General features: G+C 41.0%; 1 protein-coding gene across 4 annotated transcripts in view; it reads right to left on the minus strand.

Annotated features, from left to right (window-relative positions):
- CELF2 (CUGBP Elav-like family member 2) overlaps window positions 1-13,022 on the minus strand; it is a 1,322,506-nt gene that overhangs the window by 800,203 nt on the left and 509,281 nt on the right. The window lies entirely within an intron of this gene.

Consider the following 13,022-nt stretch of genomic DNA (forward strand, 5'->3'; position numbering starts at 1 on the left):
CCCGTTTTGCGGGTACTTTACCCAGACATGATTGTATGTTCTGTGGTGTAATTTTGTTTGTGTTCCCCTGATGAGGGGTCAGCTTGTAGTGTAGTTCCTATTATCCCAATAGGCTCTGCGCATTGGAATAATACCTTCAATAGTATAGGCCTAGACCAGACGTTAACTAGGTCTTCTATTGTCGATATTAGACTTAAAGTTTTGGGTTTGCCAGCTAGCTCAGAGTTCACTAGAAACTTTCTCGAATAGGCAAGGAGGAGTTGAACCTCCCTGGATAGACAAGAAGGGATTTAGTTTCTGACAACCATAGAACATGACAACTTTGCTCTCCCCTAATCAAGAGTGTATCTCTAGAGTCGTGTGAAAACAAAAGACAACTTATTTTACTCAGTCAGTACGTGCATTCTTAGTCTCACCAGATTGTAGAGAAAAGGAAGAGACGGGCGTGTTCAATAAAAGATGTTATTTATTGATCAGTCTCTTTTCTCATACAAGAGAAATGGATCGATATTATCGCAATACTTATGGTTAAGTAAAGTGCATACAATAAAAGCAGAAATATAAAATAATACTGTAAAAACATTTATATGGTTTCTAAGCCATAAGGTGGTTTAAAATGGATAAAATAGATACATACACATATACATTTGACTAATCGTACTCAACTGGTGTTTCTAACTACGCCTACCCCGGTGTACCTGACCTAAGCCTAATACGTGGGCGGGAATAGAAAGTAGCAGTTTAAGTTAAGTTTGTTTTGCCAAGTGACTGACTCAAGAATTCTCTGCAAGGGGTTATTCAGTTCTGTACCTTGAATCTAGGATGAATGAGGGATGGTATCTCTCGTCTCCGGTCTCGATATTCCAGGCTGCCTGCGAGGGCTACCCGGAAGCGCCGGAGCTGGATTTCTCGGCAGGAGAAAGCAGCGTCTCGTTCGCAGCGCGTCAGGAAGGCGGGGCTGCGCCAGCGGGGTCTGCTCTGCTCTGGGCTTCGGCAAGTCTGGCTGCTCCGATCTCGTCACCACCGCGTGTGTTTGCTTAAGGCAATACCGGTAATATTTATACCTGTAAGGTGCCGAGATTGACGTAAGGATGGACATAGATACGTCAATAAGGATGTCATACGACTTGGTCGTTAGCACATTCTTTTGCTGAAGTTCTCGATGAAATCAAAAAAATGGCCGCCGGGTTTTTCCCAGGTTGTCATAGGTTTGATTTGTTTTGAGAACTCCGTATGCCTTATCAGGGGCTGGAGGAATATCGCTTGTCTAATTAGATGGCAAGCTTTATGACCTAATCAGATAACACGTTCCTGTGCCGTAGTGTGGCTTAATCAGATAACGGTTTCTGCATCATGGGATGGCTGCTAGTTAACTTGTTAACCAGAACAGGGTCAGGAATAGGGGGATCGATACAGAACCTATAAGAATACATCACACCTACTCCACGCTAACTATGGCCATGTTTACGAATCTAGGCATAGTAAAACATACTGTAGAGTATCGTGTATACCTTACCACCCCAAAATACATATAATGCATTTCGAATAATGTAATATACGGAAATAATATTCATATGTACTATATGCACTCAAGCTGTAGAATAATGCTAAAGTAATCACGCATAGGCATACATTATTTCTAAATGGTATATGAGAATTTACACATGAAATGGCTCTTAATACAGAAGAAAAAAGGTTCTAGACCATTTCATCACAGAATAAAAATAATTATGAACATACCAGCGGGCAGCTAATGTCTATAAAGTTTCTAAAAATAGGAATTTTTAGTTCTCTAAGAATAGTTTTTACTTTAAGTAGAAGATAAGTGTCCCGAAAAATCGTAAAAATATTTTGGGGCTGCTGAAAAAATCGCTGTCCGTGAACTGGAGGGAAAATTGTTCATGTAATTTTATCATTAAAGTTGAAGGCCAAATTCAGGGTGTTTGGAACGCCGTGTGCTAGCTTGCTCAAAAGTCTCTATTTCTGCTCTGGTGAGAACATCATATCATTTAGACTGTCGAAAAAGCTGTCAACAGCTTCCTGGGAGAGTTCCACTAACTCGGGAAAAGATGTAACCATGCATTCGTGCGCGTGATTGTCTCCATTGACGTTTCGATTAGTATTGCTGACAGAAGGTCGTACCTGATCGATGCTGCTTTCATCTTGAACTCCACTACCCCTTAATCGTAGTGGTGAAGTTTCCACGAATGCCGTCATCAGGATTGGCAGCCGTTGAGGGCAGCACAAAGCATGAGCCGTTATTGGACTCAACAATGTTTCTGCATCCATTGGCGCATCTGATTGTAGCGTCAGACAGGTGTCCAACACGCATTCTTCTCCGCACAGCAAGCACCTTAATACAGGTAAAACACATCGATGCCACATTGGTCGAAATGAAAGAAACCAAGTCATGTTCAGGTCTCTAAGCCGGGATAGTCCCAGGATTTTTGATATCCGGTCCCGGTATCCAATGGCTCGGATTGTTTCTTCCCTTGTCGCAGGTGTTTTGTCTGTGACATGGTCTGCCATAACGAAATATTAGGACCAAGAATAGGATTCCTGCAATTAGTCCCAAAATGAGGGGAAGTCCGCCAAAAATCGAATGGACGAAGTCTGGAAAAATACCCAGTATGGCTTTGAATGGTGTTAATGCCATTGAAAATACTGTCTTAAATACTTTTGAGACTCCACTGGTATCAGAAATATTTAAGATTTCATTCAGGATTTCCGCGAAATGTATGGGGGAATTAGTTGATAACAATGAGTGAATCTCTGCAGTCGTCCTTGCGACTAGGAGATCATACGTTTCTTTTGATGACGTGAGTCTGGTCGGCGTCTGAAGAAGCACTGTTTTCATTCTGCTTAAAGTATCTATTCGAATAGAAGTAATTTTTAAGTTAGGCCATGCCCTTGCCTCCCTGTCTGGAAAGGAGCTGGGGAACAATGAGTGTCCACAGCACATGACCTTCGCAGTCGTAGTTACGAGATAAGGAGTCCCGGGCATAAGACTACAACATCTGCGATCCACAATTAGAATGTAACTCCCGTTATAGAGTCTTTTAAGGAATGGTTCTATCTCCGTTGCAGGTGTGCCTAGCTGGTGACATGAAAGGTTATTTGAGTTCCCTTCACAGGCTCCATGCAAACTAATTCCATTACACAGAAGTGTACCGCTTAGTGACATCGCACAATTATTGCCACTAAGAAACACTTTCTGTCCTTTATTACTGACACATGCATGTGAATAGGGCAAGTTCCATGTTGTCTTAATGTACCCTTTTCCCAATTTTTCGTACATGCCAGCCTGTATATATTTTTGGCAGTATTGAAACCTGAAGGTTGATATTGGAATATTAATTATCCCATGTATTATCCATTCACTGACAGGTCGTTCTGACATTGTCACTGGTAATCTCTCGAGTTTCTCAATGCTCAGGATTGTATAATCAGCACCCTTTTGTGCCATACTGATTTGTTTATCAGTAAGGTTAAAGATATTGAATAGTGACGTTGTGTTGATTAAACGCCAAGGCACATAGCCTGAACGCAGATTTTGTAACGTCCAGCCAAGCTGTACAATAGAACGCAATTGAGACTGACCGTGTTGTAACAACAGAAAGTGATTTTTCCAAATTAATACGGTCAATTTCCCGTATACTTTCTGCTGTCTCAATTTGAGTTACCTTCCAGGCCTCGTTGTAAGCTGCATATATAGAGGCTGCTATGAAGCGTTTTTGACGCTGTTTGCGCGGTCCCATAATGAAATCACGCAAGTCAGCACCATCAGCAAGTAAAGTTAGGTGTTGCTTAATTTCTGTCAGTGTGGAAGTTTGTAGCCATTGAAGGCATAATTTGCCCACACTGTAGGTGGTTATTATCCCTGGGTGTTGTCTTTGGGAATATCTAGGGTCTGGCCTGGTCAATTTGAACCCCTGTTTTTTGTTCAGGAATCTGTCTTGACAGTTATTAGTATCTGTTGGCCAGATCAACCACTGTTTCCAATCAGGATGTGTTCTGTTTTGGTTTAATATATAGTTTACGTCTATCTCTTCATCTGTAGAGCTATTGCTGTCCATTGTTGGCTTTGGAATAGACGGTTTATTTAAGTCTTTGATTTTGGCTAAGCCAAGACAGGTGGTTTGTTGAACAGTGTCATTTAAAAATATAATTTGTTCTGGGATCATGCAGGCTCTAAACAATGATTCTATACCTTGTACTTGCCATTCTTTTGTACCCCAAACACTTTTAACTTCAACATTTTTGTCCCAATAATCAAAACCAAAAGTATTCATTTGTTCAAAAAATTAGTCTGAATATATCAATTTCGTGTTTGTTAGCATGGTCTTTGTCCCTGTCTTATTTGACAATTTGAAATAAAATGTTTCAGCATTACTTGTGTTAAACCCTGAAAAGTATGAATATTTGTCGTAAAAGGTTCTTGAGCTTCCTTTTGGAGGGGTTGCACAATGTTCCCATTGATTATAATTTAAAACATTTCTAGGTTGTGCAGATTTATGTAGAAAATGGTTACCATAGTGGTTGTAACAGTACATACTATCATAATTAGTCGAACCCTGCAAATAATCATGTTTGGTAAATTTAGCAGACATCACTAAGTCAGACATCATATTATTTATACTTTCAAAGTCCCAATCATCAGCAAATGAGCTTGTTTTTACAAAGTCACTCAACGAGATCTTAATTTGGTGTGGATATTTCAGGATCTCAACCGGACCATAAATTTCGTAGTCAGTATTGTCCCATGCTACCCCACCCGGTGAAGATGTGTGTGGTTTGAGGATCAAGTTGATTTTCTGACTTGCTGTGTCCATTGTAGCATATTTTCCCTCAATGAAGCGTCCCAAAGTTAGTACCACGATGAGCCAAAGTATGAGGATAAATGCACCAAAGCCCACCCAAAATTCAATCCATGGAGAAATCAGATATGTTTCTTTCAGCTGTTTCAAAAGTTCTTTAGCTTTATCTTTAAAGGTTTTTGTTGATGGCTGTGTTTTTGATTCACTTAGGTCTTCAGAGGAATCATCGAAGTTTATGAAGTAGCCGGATGCAGTTCTGTCAATTGTTCCAATTGCTTCAGGATTACTGTTTCTTGCATATTCGTTTGTTACTTCATTGTAGGTTGGTGTGTCTCTACTAAATGTTTTTATTTGGGTTTTCAGAGGTTTAAGTTCCAATGCATTGTTGCATAGTCCTTGTTGTTCTTCTGTAGGCGTTTCGAAAGTGATTAGCCTCTTAGTTTGGACCTCTGTATTGGTAGCAAATCTTGGTGTTCTACTACTTATCGGGAGTCCACTTGGCCTACTGTTTGTTATCGGCCACATGATTGTGGTTTTACCAGGTCGATGGATACAACTCGGTTCTCCTTTTTACCAGCAAGCGGCGGTAGTACAACTGATCTTGTCCTGTTAATAGACAAGACAGGAACTGCTTTTCTGTAAGAAGGCCCAAATTCCTTCTTTACCGCAATCTTTTCTCTGACTAGATCCCCGACTTTTGGAATCCAGACAGGTCTTGCTGGGACAGGTGGTGGTTCTTCAGTGGTTGTTGGCTGCTGTTTCAACTTTATGTTGCTCAGGTCTTTTCTTGTTTTGTTTAAGTCCTGCAAAATAGCCAAACGATCTTTGATATCAAAGCTTTTTTCCTTTACCACTGAAGTCTGACTGTCAAGATCTAAGACTAACATCCTAGTTCCAAACAATAATTCGTACGGACTGAATCCCTTCAGAGAATTTCTTGGCAGGTTATTTAGACTACGTTGGACACTTATTAGATGTTTGACCCACCCAGCTCCCGAACCTAATACCCTTTCCGTTATAGATAGCTTTATGCCTTGGTTTTTTCTTTACACCATCCCGTATCCCTCAGGAAGGAAGTGAGAAGAATCCCGCTGTGCTATGCTCATTTAGCCATGTTTCCCCACAGGCTTGAGGGCTAAAGTGAAAACATTGGTCAAACGTAGCATGCTCCTAGCGTATATACCATTTAGACTTGCAAATCTTTGTATAACAGTCCAGACGTCAGCCGAGTGCTGGGGATCTACATTATAAGTGGAAACTAGCCTGTATATGTTAATCGGACGCTCTGCTTTACAAAAATGTGATGCTGCAGGCTCATGCCTGGCCACCAGTACACTGATTGTAATTCTTCCAGAGAATCTTTTAGTTTGAGGTGTCTGAGACCCTCGCCCATATGTGCGTCTGCAATTAACAAAGTTCTCCTGTCCATGTTTGGAATTACTCTATCCCCCACTCCAGGGATTCGAGCAAAAGGGACGGAGTTTGCATCGATTATGTATGTATAATTGAGTGGATATTTGATCGGTAGCGCTGAGCAGTCGCCTTTTGATGACGTTTTTACCGCCAGCATAGTTTCACCGTCAATGTATTTCATTGTACGCCTTTTTCTAGCTACGGAAGCCGATTTAGTTGCTACCGCTGTGGCTGTCTCAGCCAATGAATTCCCTGCAACGTGAACGCCATCACGTTGATGACTCAGTGAGTGTATCACGTGAGTCTTTGGTAGTTCTTTTTGTAAAAGAACTATTTGTTCCCAAAGCAGTTTTTGCTTTATTGTTGCACCTGTGTCATCTTTGTAACCGTTTTGAATCCATTTCTGCAAATCGCTGTTATATGATTTGACGCAGTAATACGAATCGGACACTATAAGTGTTGGGAATTCGCGATCTGCATTATCTAGCGCCATTTTCAATGCTATTATTTCAGTCTGTTGTTCTGAATTAGTTTCTACTGAGTGTGTTTTTGTTAATAGAGGTCTTAGTTTACCTCCGCGCCACACTTCTTTTGTAATCTCACACGTGGGGTTGTATGCTTGTTCTCCCCAAACTGAGGGTTGAGCATGTCCGTCTGTATAGATTACACAAGCGTACTGTCGTAAGGGCAGAATGTCGATTGGCAGAGGGAATGTTCTTTCATATTCTAGATTTTTCACTTCTTTTAATTCTGGATCAAAGTAGTATTTTACTTTGTCCGTTGTAATTGAATTCACCCATTGTATCCATTCCGGATTCAATGCAGTTGTTGGTAAATTACACGGTGTTGTTAATGCCTCAAAGGCTGATTCTGCTGTTCTGACTGTGGTGTGTCTACCGTCAGCTTTATCTTTTTCTCTAGCTATTGCGGTTTGAACTGCATGAACAATGTTTTCTTTAATGCTGAATTTCTTTTCAGCTTCTGTGTACAAGTGTGATTTGAATGCAATTGGTACCTTTTCTCCCTCGTTAGAGGTCAGGTATGTGAATCCGCATCTTCCTGGGATGACTCGAATCACAAGATTGCGTGTGTTATCACGTGTTTCTAATTTTGTTTTAATTAACATGTCTGTTTGTAAGGATCTCAAAATTTCTGTGTGTGTTTGAGTCCAATTGGTTCTTTTAAAATCTGGTTTTATTAGATCATAAAGGGGTTTGACCCTTTCTGCGTAATTTGCAATGTATGTTCTTCCGAAATTTAGGAAGCCTATAATTGACTGTAGGGTTTTTAGTGTTCTAGGTGCTTGGAGTACGGCACATTTCTCTAGGAAATTGTCAGCCAGGCTTTTGCCTTCACTTGATAATTCATATCCTAAGAACAGGACTGTTAGATGGGCAATTCTAGATTTTTTAAAGTTGAATTTGTAACCCTCTGCTGCGAACCCAAGTATTATGGTGTTCACTCTCTTCAAGTGAGTATCCAAGTCATCATCTGTTAGGTATATGTCGTCGACATAAGATAATGCTTCGTCATCATATGTTTGTAGTAACTCTGTTACTCTCGCTGAGAATAATCCTGGGCTGTTCTTGAACCCTTGGGGTAACCGACAGAATTGTTTTTTAACGCCATTTATTGAGAACGCAGACAAATATCTGCTCTCTGGTGCTATATTTTGACAAAAGAATCCATTAGAGATGTCTAATGTTGTTTTGTATTTTTTGCGCACTATGTTATTCATTAGTGCTGCACTATGCGAGTTTTGCACTGCAAAAGTTTTGCAACATGAGTTAAGGTGTCTGTAATCCAAAACTAGACGATATGAATTGTCTGGTTTGGAAACAGGAAACAAAGGGTTGTTCATTTGTGAGGTGCAAGTTTCAATCACCCCCTGGTATTCTAGTTGATCTAGGATTTCTTTTACCTGTTTTTTAGCTTCTTGCTTAATTGGGTACTGTCTTTGTGCAGTAGGTTGTGATTTTAACTGGATTTTGTGAGGAGGAGAGTCCTCATCCCATCCTACGTGATTTTTATATAAAGCAGGAGCTTGAGCTACTGGCCACTTTCTAGCAAGTGTGTATTTTTTATGAATTGGGATATGATTTGAGAAGGCAGGCATAATTATTTCTTCGCCATGAGGGCAGTCCCTGACAAACTCTGGTGGCCAGTCTTATTCAGCTAGAAGGATGTCATAGCCCTTGGAGAGATTATCCCAAAATAGTCCCCTTATTTTTCTAGTCTTATCCCCTTCTATACGTAAAGTTATTTCATATATTTTGTGAGGTTTGCTAACTCTGGTGTCTGCAGTTTCCACTTGAAGATATTCATTCGTGTCCACTGTCTCCAGATGATTCATAAGGACTTTGCGAGCTATGCTCACTTCTGCTGCGCTGTCTAGCATTGTCTGAGCCCATTCTCCGTTTTTCAGTTGTGTCCTCAGTATTCTCGGCATTGTTAACTACTTTAATACTGGCTACCTTCTTTTTTTGGAAATTGTAATTTCTTATTTGGATGAGCAGGTTCCTTGTCTTTTGACTTGACGTGCCCTTACCTGGGTTCCGATCGTCCTCTTCTTTCCGATTTCTGCGAGGAAGTCTGAAAAGATTGAGAGGGACGTATATCAAAATCTTGATATTTATCCGGTTTCTTTATATTATCCCTATTTCTAAGGTTGTATTTTTTCACAGAGGGCTCACTTTGGGGAGACCTAGGTCCTTGGTCCGGAGATTTTTCTCTCCGCCGAGGAGACCTTCCTCTGGACTGGAATTTCTTTTCTTTTGGATAGGATTGTTTGTTTCCATCCCAGTTCTTCTTTTGACTGTTTAGATTATTTTTAATAAATATTTTTTCAGGACTTTCAATCAGTTGGGGTTTTACTGGTATTCCACCTAAACTATCTCTACCTAGTTCCTCATAGGATTTTTCTATAATTCTGGCAATTTCAGCTGGTTGGTCTGCTATATCTGTTTCTTTTAACCTTTGGCGGATCGCCACGTTTGCTGCTTCTCCCTTTATATTGGCTAGTAATATAGCCGAGACCTGCTTGAAGTCTTTCAGTAATTTCATACCAAGAGTTAAAGCGGGTTCTGGACCGTATTCGTCTTGAATTTGTTTTAGCACATCTGGTATTACCGAGATGGATGGTACACCATGCGTTTTTGTGTAAATGGAAGCAAAGACTGTACCCCAAGTGTCACAGTCCTCCACGTGTGGTGCGATTCCCATTGGAAGACAGATAGTCAGAATCCTGTGTTTATCCACAGGAGTGGTGTCTGGAAACACCGCCTCTATTTGGGTGATTTTTTGTGCTAACCAGAATGGTATTTGTTCCCTTTTAGCTGGTACTTTACCTAGGCAGGACTGTATGTTCTGTGGTGTCATTTTATTTGTGTTCCCCTGATGAGGGGTCAGCTGTGGAATTTTAATTGCTGGTTGGATTGTTGAAGTCCGCATTACATATTGGACTAATTGTCTATGTACTTTTATTAATTGTTTTAGTTGTATTAGAAGATCTGCTGCAGACATTCTTTCGATGTCTGGATGTGGTGTGTATCCGGCTAGGACCGGCCACGTTGCTCCTGGTCTACCTAATGGACCGAGCCTGGTGATGTGATTGTTGTGTTTTAGGGCGCCATTAAACAAGAGCAGGTGCTCTTGAAATTTAAGTGGTACTTCCACCTCCTCGAAAGGAGTGTATTCTTCAGGAGGTTCCTCTGTTTTGTAATGGTGGAAGTACTTTGTTACAGCGTTTGCTGCTGGAAAGTTTATCCATGAATAGAATACCTCTGTCTGCCGATATTCGTGTGCCTCTATTACGAATATGACTGTGCCACCTCTATAAGTTTTAAAGTTATAGATTTTCTTATGTTGACCGGGATGTGTATTAAATCCGGGTCTGCTTCTTGCATAGTATTATCAGCTGCTACGAGTTCAGCTGCTACTCTAGCTATCTCTCTTTCTTCTTCAGTGTCTGACATTCTACTGTCAGGAAGGTTATTTTGTTTGTTTGCAGATCAGGTTTCTTTGGAAACAAAGATTAGATGCACAATATTTTGGAACAGTGTATCCTTCAACGTTGACTAAACCAAGAACCATACATAGGAGTTTCCTCTTGCGAGGTTTGGCGGATATGACCTTTCACCCACTCCAGACGTCTTTGGAGTATTATGGGAAAAAAGGGGTCTGAGTGAAAAAGCACGACTGAGTTACTCTAATGTCTTGCGTTAGTTTTATCGCCTTTCCAAACGTTGGGCGCCATGTAGTGTAGTTCCTATTATCCCAATAGGCTCTGCGCATTGGAATAATACCTTCAATAGTATAGGCCTAGACCAGACGTTAACTAGGTCTTCTATTGTCGATATTAGACTTAAAGTTTTGGGTTTGCCAGCTAGCTCAGAGTTCACTAGAAACTTTCTCGAATAGGCAAGGAGGAGTTGAACCTCCCTGGATAGACAAGAAGGGATTTAGTTTCTGACAACCATAGAACATGACAACTTTGCTCTCCCCTAATCAAGAGTGTATCTCTAGAGTCGTGTGAAAACAAAAGACAACTTATTTTACTCAGTCAGTACGTGCATTCTTAGTCTCACCAGATTGTAGAGAAAAGGAAGAGGCGGGCGTGTTCAATAAAAGATGTTATTTATTGATCAGTCTCTTTTCTCATACAAGAGAAATGGATCGATATTATCGCAATACTTATGGTTAAGTAAAGTGCATACAATAAAAGCAGAAGTATAAAATAATACTGTAAAAACATTTATATGGTTTCTAAGCCATAAGGTGGTTTAAAATGGATAAAATAGATACATACACATATACATTTGACTAATCGTACTCAACTGGTGTTTCTAACTACGCCTACCCCGGTGTACCTGACCTAAGCCTAATACGTGGGCGGGAATAGAAAGTAGCAGTTTAAGTTAAGTTTGTTTTGCCAAGTGACTGACTCAAGAATTCTCTGCAAGGGGTTATTCAGTTCTGTACCTTGAATCTAGGATGAATGAGGGATGGTATCTCTCGTCTCCGGTGTCGATATTCCAGGCTGCCTGCGAGGGCTACCCGGAAGCGCCGGAGCTGGATTTCTCGGCAGGAGAAAGCAGCGTCTCGTTCTCAGCGCATCAGGAAGGCGGGGCTGCGCCAGCAGGGTCTGCTCTGCTCTGGGCTTCGGCAAGTCTGGCTGCTCCGATCTCGTCACCACCGCGTGTGTTTGCTTAAGGCAATACCGGTAATATTTATACCTGTAAGGTGCCGAGATTGACGTAAGGATGGACATAGATACGTCAATAAGGATGTCATACGACTTGGTCGTTAGCACATTCTTTTGCTGAAGTTCTCGATAAAATCAAAACAATGGCCGCAGGGTTTTTCCCAGGTTGTCATAGGTTTGATTTGTTTTGAGAACTCCGTATGCCTTATCAGGGGCTGGAGGAATATCGCTTGTCTAATTAGATGGCAAGCGTTATGACCTAATCAGATAACACGTTCCTGTGCCGTAGTGTGGCTTAATCAGATAACGGTTTCTGCATCATGGGATGGCTGCTAGTTAACTTGTTAACCAGAACAGGGTCAGGAATAGGGGGATCGATACAGAACCTATAAGAATACATCACAAGCTGTGGAATGTTAATAACTGGTTGGACTGTTGAAGTCCGCATTACATATTGGACTAATTGTCTATATATTTTAATCAGTTGTTTTAGCTGTGCTAAAAGTTCTGGTACTGGCATTTTTTCGATCTCGGGATGTGGTGTGTAGCTGGCTAGAACCGGCCACGTTGCTCCTGGTCTACCTAGTGGACCGAGCCTGGTGATGTGATTATTATGTTTTAGGGCGCCTTTAAACCAGAGCAGGTGCTCTTGGTATTTTAATGGGATTTCCACCTCCTCGAAAGGAGTGTACTCTTCCGGAGGTTCCTCTATTTTGTAGTAGTGGAACTCGTGTGTGACAGCGTTTGCTGCTGGAAAGTTTATCCATGAATAGAATACCTCTGTCTGCCGATATTCATGTGCCTCAATTACGAATACGACTATACCACCTCTCGATGTTAGTCCATTCTCTATTAGTTTTAGAGTTATAGTTTTTCTTATGTTGACCGGAATGAGTATAGCATCCTGGTCGGACTGCAGGAGACTATTGTCATCTTCTAGGAGACGAGCTGCTATTCTAGCTGTCTCCCTCTCTTCTTCAGTTTCTGACATTTTTACTGACAGAAAGGTTTTTGTTGCAGATCAAGTTTCAAAAAAACAAAGATTAGGTGCACAATATTTTTGGAACACTGTATCCTTCAACGTTGACTAAACCAGAAACTATATATAGAAATCTCTTCCTACTAAGTTCCGGCGGATTTTTAACCTTTTACCCACTCCAGACGTCTTTTGGAGTATTTACGGGAAAAGGGGTCTGTGTGAAAAAGCACGACAAAGTTACTCTAACGTCTTGCGTTAGATTTATCGCCTTACCAAACGTTGGGCGCCATGTAGTGTAGTTCCTATATTCCCAATAGGCTCTGCGCATTGGAATAATACGTTCAGTAGTGTAGACGTAGGACTGATGTTATCTAGGTCTCTACTGACTATATTAGACTTAAGGTTTGCCAGCTAGCTCAGAGGTCACTATAAACTTTCTCGAATAAACGAGGAGGAGTTTAACCTCCCTGGATAGACAAGAAGGGATTAGCTTCTGACAACCGTACAACACGACAACTTTGCTCTCCCTGAATAGGAGTGTATCTCTAGAGTCGTGTGAAAACAAAAGACAGCTATTTCACTCAGTCAAAATGTGCGTACTTAGTTTCAC

Source organism: Lissotriton helveticus, chromosome 1_1, assembly GCF_964261635.1.
Source record: "Lissotriton helveticus chromosome 1_1, aLisHel1.1, whole genome shotgun sequence".
NCBI classification, from domain to species: domain Eukaryota; kingdom Metazoa; phylum Chordata; class Amphibia; order Caudata; family Salamandridae; genus Lissotriton; species Lissotriton helveticus.